We start from the raw sequence: 8,459 nt of genomic DNA on the forward strand, positions 1-8,459 counted from the left end.
CTGATAAGGAATCAATTTATTGGGTCATCTTTACAAGATTGATGCCCCCGTCTCGCTGCTCTGTGTCCAATGATAATCTCCAGTGATATTATTTCCATAAACATCATTATCAGATCAGGGCATACAGTGCTATCTCCTCACTCAGGACTACTGGGACAGCTGAAGTGCCTTTGATGAGATGAGATCACATTTTAGCAGGAGCTGCCTGCACTTTGCCTGTAGCCAAAATCAGCCTAATTGTGTCTAGAGCTATATATGAATTATCATTAACGACGATTCATTTACTACACTTCCTTTGCCAATTTCCTAAATTAAAAAAATACCATGTTGAGAATTACAGCGTGCCCCCCCCCACCCCCCACCCCCCCACACACACACATACACACCCCCACGCCCCCCTGTTTTCAGCACCGGCTTCCAGCATCGCCATGGCAACTTCCAATCAGCAAGGATGGTGGAGCCTGCCGGCCGTGTGTTTGGCGTGAGGCTCTGAGAGGCGCAGGTGGAGCACATATGGAACAATGGCCTAGCGAAGGAAAAAAAAAAAAAAAAGGAACACCCTGCCCGCCTGTATGTGCCAGCAGTGCCCATTTTAATCCCACCGTTACCTTCTAGTGCTCTCTGATGGAGACGTTCTGCTGCAATCACAGCCTCAGACGGCTGCTGGGCACATGCCAGACTTTCACTTGACAAAGCCAGACTCGGCGTGCTTTTGGAAAACAATGTCCCCACGTTGTTGTCGATCCACCCTCTCTCGATCGCTTAGTGGAGCTGCTCCTCGCCGACCTTCGCCGAAGCATTGCTGACCTTGGCTGATCTCGATGCAGACAGATTCCAGTGTCGTAAATCTCGGCTATGCATTCAGCAGCTTTTGTAGTTGAGGCACATTCATGGCTATACATACATCGAGACTGGCTGCTAATGACTTTTGTGCCTCTTATGACTAGTAATTGGGGTAGTAATGTTATGGAAATCACTAGCATGTGCAATAAATAAATCAATCATCCAAGGGGCCTTATCTATCACTGCACATTTAAGCAGTCAGCTCCTATGTAGGTTAATTAAAGCACAATGGCCAAGGAGAGGACCTGGCACCCGTCCTGCTTATATTTAAGCCTTCTCTAGGCCCGCTGGGCTGCAGCTTTCTACAGCCAGATGAAATTTGCCCATTTTATCCACCCCCATCCCCAGTTGAATACATAAATCATCGGTAAGGGCCTCAGCTTCGACCCCAAATTCCACAAACAATGGTGTTTGTCCGCATATACCACACATAATTGCTGGATACGCTTCAAAGCCAAAATCGTGTTCCTCTGCACTTATCTAGGGGCATATAGTGCAGATTTTTTTGTGAGTCACTTCATCTGGTTTTGGAACAAATCAATTTAGATGTCGTGCCACATCCAGCATGGATGGTGGGTACCATGTGCCACCACTGATTTGCTTTCATGTTTGGTCTGAGCTGTGAGATAAGAATGAATAGAATCTGTGTGTAAGGGGAGGATGGTTGGGAGACACAGACATGTCAAAGTTCAAACAAAGGTGTGTTTCACGATAAAACTCGTCATATTACGGACACACACTTCACTTACAGTAGGTAAACGTATAATATCCTGCGGCTCACATGTCCACTAAAGAGTCTTTTCCCTTCAAAAGATTTCAGATGTTTTCATTTCAGTAACTACTCACTGATCCGACATTACCCAACATAATGAAAAAATGTGCCACTCGCATTTATTTGGTGACTGTGCAAAGGCTCATAAATCTTGGGAACATTGATTGGGAACCACTGTCATTACTGTTCACCTCGAGCAGCTACAATAGTAAAATGACACTGGAGAACTGAGAACTCAGACCTTGAAAATTAATAATGTCCCGAAAAAAAATCTCAGTCACATGAGACTTTTTAAGTATGTAAGTGCAGTTATTTGAAGTACATTTTGGGGTAGATTATTGTGTACTTGAGTGGGATTTACCATGCAGGACCTTGCCTTAAAACTGACTATATTGAAACTGTGGCACTGCATATTTTATTCTAGTAGTAATGATTTAGAACTACTGAGTACTGCGCAGTAGTCTGTTCCAGATTATTACAGATTATAGTAACAACTAGTGACAACACACTGTCTTGTTGCAGAGTGAGCATCAAATTGAGCGCCTGCTCCCTTTGGTTGTTCCCACATATTGCAGTAAGGTGAATCCTTTTTGCAGCAATGAGGGACTTTTGAGCAGTTTACCCAGACTTTCATTCATACTTGTTGCCGTCACCTGTGCAAACTCTGAAACCACAGTAGCCTGACTGCTTGGTTTTTTCTATTCGGGTTAAAGAGAGAGGTGACACGTAGGCGTGGATACATTCAAAGGCACCTGTGACGGAGGTAGACGGAGGGTTGTTGGCTTTTGAATTAGCAAACAACATTAGCAAAGTGAGCGTTACACCTTGTGGTTCTATCAAGAAGCAATGACAAATGGTTTTCAAGTCAACACTAGCGTCATCCCGGTGTCCTCGCTCGCCATGGGAGCATCCGAGCAAAGGCACCAGGTCGATGCGACTCCTCGTGGCCCTCGCCTGTCACTGATAACAACTGTATCTCATTATCCTCTTTGTGGGGGCCGCGGAGGCAGCGGCAACTGTAAACACCATCCTCCTATCTTTTCACAATGGGCCGTTCACCGACAAAAGACACTCTACAAAGCTTGAACTCAAGCCAACAGCTTTATTCATGTTGCCATGTATGGCAGATGTCTCGGTGAGCCTATGGAAAGTTACAGACCTGAGCCGCTCATGCATATAGCCGCAGCACAAGTGTGAGGAGCAGTGGCATTTTCTTTATTTCTTACTGAAAAGGAGGGTTGTGTATTTAGCAACACAGCATTGCTTTAGTAGGAACAGCAAGATGATCAATACACTCTTGAGCTGCACAACTTTGATTTGTATAGAACTTTACTTGGTTTCTCTGTGGTCAGAGACAAATTCGATTGGGTCAAACTGAACAAGAAATCCAGTATTTTTTCTCCAGAAAGTAGTTTAACTGTTGTTTCAGTACATGCATGATCTTCTATTGCTCTTCACACTGTTTTTCCTTCTCCTACACGGTTTTAATTATAGAAAAAGCAAATTAGGTGTCAAAGTTTAAAGGGTCTATATGGTAGACACACACTTAATCTAATCTGATCCCCATTAAGCACTGCTTAATTAGTTTTTTATTTTATAGTTTTTTTTTCTGTGATCAGCTAATTACAAGTATGAGAAATTTGTATTGATATTAGGAAAATGTAATATTTGTATTATGTATATATAAGAAACAAATTATGAATCTGAGATTCTATAATAATCTTTTCATTTAGTTGCTTATTAGTCTACGAAGCCTTACACACATTATACAGTATTTTGAGGGAAATAAGTTTATAGTTTCTCTAACTTGCATGTAAGTGTTCAGACACCCAAAGGATTTGTCCACAAACACTGTAAATCATTTGAATTCTCTTTAACTTGGAAGCTGAATTCAAATTAATTAATTAATTAATTATAAATAATTAATGCAAAACGTTTAGTGAACTTAGGTTTAATGGTTAGTTAAATGTCCGTTTCAATTCTGAAAATGCAAATCTATCTCAGTTAATTTGAATAAACAGTTAACTACGCATATCAGTTGACACAGTTGGGTCCCGTGTCTTTCCTTTGACAGCTTCAAAAGTGATTTCTTTGTGTTGACATGTCAAACCTGGAACTGCAGCTGGTACAATGACAACACATGAGACCACTCCCAGTGAGCAAATGCCTGTACATAGTCAATGAATATCACACGGTAAACATTCTTTTTATTATTATCAAACAAAACCATTTGCATGCATTTTATCGTTAAAGACGCACAAAGTTTCATGCAGCATGGTGGTGGAGCGGTTAGCATTGCCGCCTCACAACTAACTAGTCTCAGGCTCAAATCCACCTGCCGTGGCCTTTCTGTGTGGCGTTTGCATGTTGCCCCTGTGTTTGCTCGGAATACCCCCCGGTACTCTGGTTCCCCCCCACAGTCCAAAGACATGCGTGTTAGGTTAATTGAATGGGAGTGTGAACGGTTGTCTGTCTGTGTATGTCTCTCTGTGTTGAGACCTGATATAGACTGGAGACCTGTCCAGGATTCACCCCACCCAATGACATCTGGGATAGGTTCCAGCTCTATACTGTGACCCTGAACAGAATAAGTGATTAGGATAATGGATGGTTGTCTTCTTTGAACAAAAAAAAATAAAAGAAAGAAAATTCAATAAGTTTGCTCTTCATTGATTCAACTTATTACTTAAAATAAAATGACCTGGTGAAGTTTCTTCTGAAATTGATGCTGCAACTTATAATTAGTACAACCTACATATTGACATTAGGTTATGAGAAAATAAAGCCATGTACTGTATCGAAAGCCGGACTTCACGCTCGCTGCAACGTATCTGACTACACTAATAAAAGCTCAGTCGAAAAACAAATAGCACTTTACGAAAGTGAGGAAACAATAGTGTCACAATTATAGCACGTAAAATCGCCGGTGACAAGCTGAGCCATTATTTTTTTAAAAAGCCAACAAATCAATCATTACTCAGTGTAGCACCCGGGCTTTCATTAGAAAATCATATAGATTAAATGTTAATCATAGCTAACTCTATACCAGTGGGCTACTGCCAAGATGACAGATGGACCATTAATGAGAGTAACGAGGGGATCTTAGTCTATACACGGATATGGAGATGCAACAACAAGCATATCACCACACTTGGCTTCCAAAACCAAAAACTGTTTTTTAAGACAGAAATAGAGAAAGATAATCAGCGTGCACATGCAGAGCTGCCTCTCTCTCTCTCAAAGTCAAAGAGTATGTATTAAAACGTGTAAGATCGCTCCGACGTGAATTCGGGCGGCGTTTGAAGGCGTTTTCATAATGGCCGCTGCCACAGGAGACTGAGAGAAATTGGTGGTAACACCTGTCACACACATTCAGCATCAGATATGAGCATCCATCTCTTTTACTGGTCTGTGAATGATAAATAATTACTCTTGTTTAAAAATCTGCCTATTAGCGCTAACCAGGTTATATTGGACATCTGTCTCAGGAAGCCGACTGATATAATTGGCTGCCATCGCATCGTGCTTTGCTAAAAGCGGAGCACAATGGCGTGACAGACGCCGGGACGAGTTGCTGCTGTTCACTCGTGACGTAGGCCCCCACCATGTAAGTTTCACAAGCGAGTCAAATGAAACCGTATGAGATGAAAACAGAACACATATGTCTGCGCGTGGTGCTCAGTGGCACGTTATTTGCACAGTGTATTTCATCAGGCCTGACAACATATGCTTCGAACTCGGGAGGCTTTGGGCAGGAGGGAATTGCGTGGCGTTTGAAGTCAACTGCCACATTAAGCAGAGGAGCGGCACAGTTGTGTGGTGATGCTCTCTTGTTCAAAGGGATGGAAGGAACCGCTCCAGGGAGCGTCCGACTTCAAGAGCTGACCCCGGCACTGTTTCCCGCTACCTTCTGCCATGCATCCCGCCGCCGTATGCTGTGATTCCCAAAGACCGGCAGGCCTGTGCCATCTGGCCTCACATCGGATTCCCCGGACACATATTGGGAATCCAAACTATGCCACCTCCCCATCTCTCCCTTCCCTCTGCGCTCTCTCTCCCTCTGGGCTGTCTCTGCGCCTCCACTTCATCCCTGCTTGAGTGTTGGCTCAAGTGGAAAGGGTCTGCTCTCCAAGTGATCCCGGTTGTCCTTTTCTAATTTAATCCCCTTGTGACGGGATCCAGTAGGGTTCCTTTAAATTTAGAGGGAAATGGTCGATAGTTTTTAAGACGACGGAAAATCCCCAGAGGGACATCCAGCCAGTTTGGTCTGGGTTTAGTTCGAGTGACCTTTATTAACTGCTCCACATCAGCCAATGAGTCAATACTCACTTTTAAAACTCAGATTAAGAAGCCGAACCTTTGGTCAATTTGCGCAGTTTAGTGCACTGACTGCGGTGTAAACATGTTTATAGAGACGCACAGAGACTAAAGAGGCTCCAGGAAGAGAGCAGTGGTGGGCTCTACAGTATTGTGTGTCTCTTTCTCTTCCTCTCCTCAGGGCGTTGCCTCAGTGGGGAGTTTGATTCCCTAATAACTGGGGAATCAAAGTTGGACAGCACCATTGCTGAGAATCATAAAGGAAGCAGTGGGGTTGCAGGCCATTCATTCATCCAGGCCCATTACAACGTATACCAGATGGACACTGCACGTGACATCTCATGGTGACATCTCAAGACAGCCGCGGCCGCCCGCCTGCCCGGCTTGGAAAAGATGAAAGTTAGGAGGGAGACGGGAGGCAGGTTTGCGTCAAACAGAGATGGATCTGATCAACAACTGCACGGAGATGAAATCAAAGTGGTTGAAGCATGTGGCGTGAGGCATCTGGTATTCTAGCAAACAGAAGCTAGCGTAGCTGCCAACGCTTCTGGGGGAGAGCTGCCTCCCCCGCTCAGCGGCCTCAAGCCAGTGGAAATGCTACGGGCTTGGGTTTTAAATCCACAAGAGGAGCTTTGTTTGTCGGCGTTAGACTAAGGTTACGTTTTGTGGAGGGGCAGGTAGGTAGTGGTCCTGGGCTGAATTCAGACCAGGAATTCATGTTTACATGCTACACACATTTCCCACCCCTGAGCTGCTCGTACGCCCCCTGCGCTAAGTTACTAACAGAACAAGTGGAAACAGTAGATTATTTGTTTAAAGTAGAGCAGTAGCAGAGGTGACATTTGGAATTTGGGCCTGCTGGAAAGATGCCAGGACACCTGCTTAAATCCTGAGCCACTTTTCTTATTTGCAGAGGGTGCCGTGATCTGATAAGAGATTTTTTATTTTATTTTTTATGGCTTGTTTTACATCAGCAGATATTACATTTTCATTCGAGACATGGGATTCTGACGAAATGCAAATGACAGCATCCTCCGCAGTTGCTGTGATGTTGTATCTGTGTACATCTGTACATCAAGTGTAAAGAACCTGTCAAACCCTCCCTGCCATTGATTTTACATTTCATACTACTTCCTGCGTAAAGCGCTGTGAGCATCTGATCCCCTAATCTCAGAATGCCAGCTTTCACTCAATGTCATCTGCCAATGAGCTGCAACCAGGCACCCATCCTGCCTCTGGCACCAGAACGGCACCCATCCAGCTTGTGTGCGCTAATACCCGCCGTTGCTAGGCTACGACAAGAGGAATCAAATTTAGGTGGCTTCCACAGCTGCGCTGTACTGTTGTGCACCGAGGGACATACATGGCAGTGTTCCCAGTATGCACCTGGATGGAATGAAACAGGAAGGAGTGGAGAAGTCTAATCTACTAGGTACAGTAGTGGCAGTTTCCTCAGCATTTCTCCAGAAAACAAGCGGAAATCACATTTCACATTGTGGATTTTCAGACTTTTTAAAATTTTTTTATTTTGTGTGTCGTGTGTTTTACTGAGAGCAGGAAGGTCAGCGGGGGGATTTGAAGTACTAGGAAAAGTAGGATTTTATCTGAAAACTGTGAACTTCTGGTCTTACTACAAGTACTTTCTACAACGGTGCCACAGGGTGATTGACTGAGCCGCGGAATAAACAGAAACATGTGTTTTAGCAAAACTGGGAGAATTATTCGGAATTATAATTGTTACAATGCACACATCTAAAACACTCGAGCTCTCTCAGAAGAGTAAAACGCTGCCATTTCTTCTGAGCTTTCATTACTTTCCAATTGCTGTGATCTCATCCTCTGTTAATCACTTCATTGCATCACTAGTCTTTGTTCAGATGTGTGAAACGGCCGACATTAGAACGAACGACTGGCAGCAAAACATGCTCCGAAACATGCTGGAAAACTTAAAGGGCTTCTCCACAGCTGACTTCCTGCAGCTTGGTTTTACCTCCTGTAAAACCACAAATTGTTGTTCTTACACTTAAGATTAAAGGTAAACCATGTTAATTAGGGGGCTTTAGAGGTGCTGACAGGTGCATTTTGTTACTTTTGGACAGAGCCAACAAAGCTGTTTCCCCTTATTTCCAGTCTTTGTATGAAGCTACGAGAGCTGCGTGTTGCAGCCTCAATTTCAGCCCACGGATATGAGACAGATTTCGTCCAACTCACTTGACTCTGTGCAAGAAACCCTCCCTCAAAAGGTAAAACATCAAGCATTTACTGAAGAAAATGAAATGCATGTAAATGTGCATCGAAATTTAATAAGCTTAAATTATTGTGACTGTAATTTGTCTGGTTGTCTACACGCCGCAAACTGATTTCCACTGAGCTTCTTGTAAAAGCCAACATCACTCAAGTCACTTGTTTGACACGGAAAAGGAAAGAAAGTGACTGCAATCAGTGAGAGTGTATTCACTTTCGTATTTTGCTCAGCCTTGGACAGGACACGATTGCTAATCCTTTTACGTTTGACTTCAAAGCCGCA

Source organism: Channa argus, chromosome 12 (genome assembly GCF_033026475.1).
Source record: "Channa argus isolate prfri chromosome 12, Channa argus male v1.0, whole genome shotgun sequence".
Lineage (NCBI taxonomy): Eukaryota > Metazoa > Chordata > Actinopteri > Anabantiformes > Channidae > Channa > Channa argus.